Source organism: Belonocnema kinseyi, chromosome 10 (assembly GCF_010883055.1).
Source record: "Belonocnema kinseyi isolate 2016_QV_RU_SX_M_011 chromosome 10, B_treatae_v1, whole genome shotgun sequence".
In the NCBI taxonomy this organism is placed as follows: Eukaryota; Metazoa; Arthropoda; class Insecta; order Hymenoptera; family Cynipidae; genus Belonocnema; species Belonocnema kinseyi.
The window spans coordinates 94,454,519-94,455,919 of NC_046666.1; the positions used below are offsets into that span (position 1 = coordinate 94,454,519).

Sequence of the window (1,401 nt, forward strand, 5' to 3'; positions counted from 1 at the left end):
TTGAGATTTTTGAAGCGCCTTGACTCTTGACACTTAGGGTTGCTGCAACGATTTAGTTGACCATAACTATCTGACCAAGGAAAGAAGGGAATGAAAATTGGTTTCTGTTATATGTTTTATTAGTTGTTAAATTACTAAGGGCTTGAATGTACTATGAGACTTTTAAGTGAAACTATCACGGAACTCACCAGAGATCCGAGAAGTTTCTTATTTTATTAGTGTTCATTTTGAAATACGATGGGAAATGATTTCAGTTTTCGTTGACGGAATATTTTTTTTTAGCGTCTTGGTGCCTTCTTTCCTTAGAACAACTAATTAAATAGCTTTTTTATGACTGACTGAGTGTCAGTTTCTTTAAAGCAACAACCTTTTATTAAAAGAAGTACATTTTCCAAAGACAGATTCTTAAGAGGGTTAAATTTTATACTTGTGAACACTTTAGACAAAATACAATATAAATTAAAAATGTTTCTCATAAAATCTGTTTCATCTATAGGAACTATTAAATAAGGTCTTATGTGTTAACTTACTCTAAGTGCATTCATTTACCCGAGAAAAGAAACAGGCTTTCTGGTTCTTTTCTCGGCTTGTCTCACGCCTGTCTCGTTTTTGCCAATAATGGTAGCGAGTGGCAAATGCCCATCTACCATCACTTGACCAGTAGTGAGATCCCTATTATTTTCTACTCTGAATTCACTTAGAACCCATGTACTTTCTTTTTCAGCTGTTTCGTATCCGTCACTTTCGCATTCTACTGAGTTCAGTTTCTCTCCTGCAAGACGTGCGGATATTTCTATTGGCAGTGTCTGTAACCAGGTTGAAGAAACTTCATTTTGAACTTGGCCACATAGGCTTTGGCCACACAGGCTCTTCAAATCCTGCCTCTCGCCTGCAAGACATACGGGTATTTCTACCGGTGGTGCCTGTAACCAGGTGAGAGACTCTTTCTCTTCACGGTTGTTACCAGAGTCTTCATAGTTTTGTTTCTCACCTGCAAGACGTGCGGATATTTCTATCGGCAGTGCCTGTAACCAGGTTGAAGAAACGTTGTCTTGTTTGTAATTGTTAGTAAAGTTTTTGTCATTATGGCTAATTTTTGCAGAAAATGTTTCAAAGGCATTATTATTTATTAACTGATTAATAAAATTAAAATCGTCGTCATATAAGTGAGCCTCTAAATCGAAATCAAGAGCCGATACAGTGCTGTCAATAGCAAGTATTTGCTCTCGATCTCTAAGGCTGAAAGTGTCGTTTGTATCAGTGTTTTTAGAATTTAATTCACTTTTATTTAGAGTAGTGGGTAATAATGATGTCCCCGTTTTGGTGTCTCCGAACTCACAACTTTCTTGTCTTTCCACAGGATTTCTAGATAAAGCGTCTGCATTAGCATTCACTTTTCCG

The 1,401-nt window shown here is 36.8% G+C and overlaps 1 protein-coding gene across 3 annotated transcripts in view; it reads left to right on the forward strand.

Moving 5' to 3' along the window:
- Window positions 1-1,401, forward strand: part of LOC117181863 — a 106,962-nt gene that overhangs the window by 76,389 nt on the left and 29,172 nt on the right. The window contains exon 1 of one of the 3 annotated variants that reach the window (XM_033374874.1): window positions 763-933. The exons of the other annotated variants lie outside the window; for them this stretch is intronic. The gene's annotated coding sequence lies outside the window, so the exon portion shown is untranslated. Of the gene's footprint in view, window positions 1-762; window positions 934-1,401 lie in introns of those variants that run through there. 3 annotated transcript variants of the gene reach the window in all.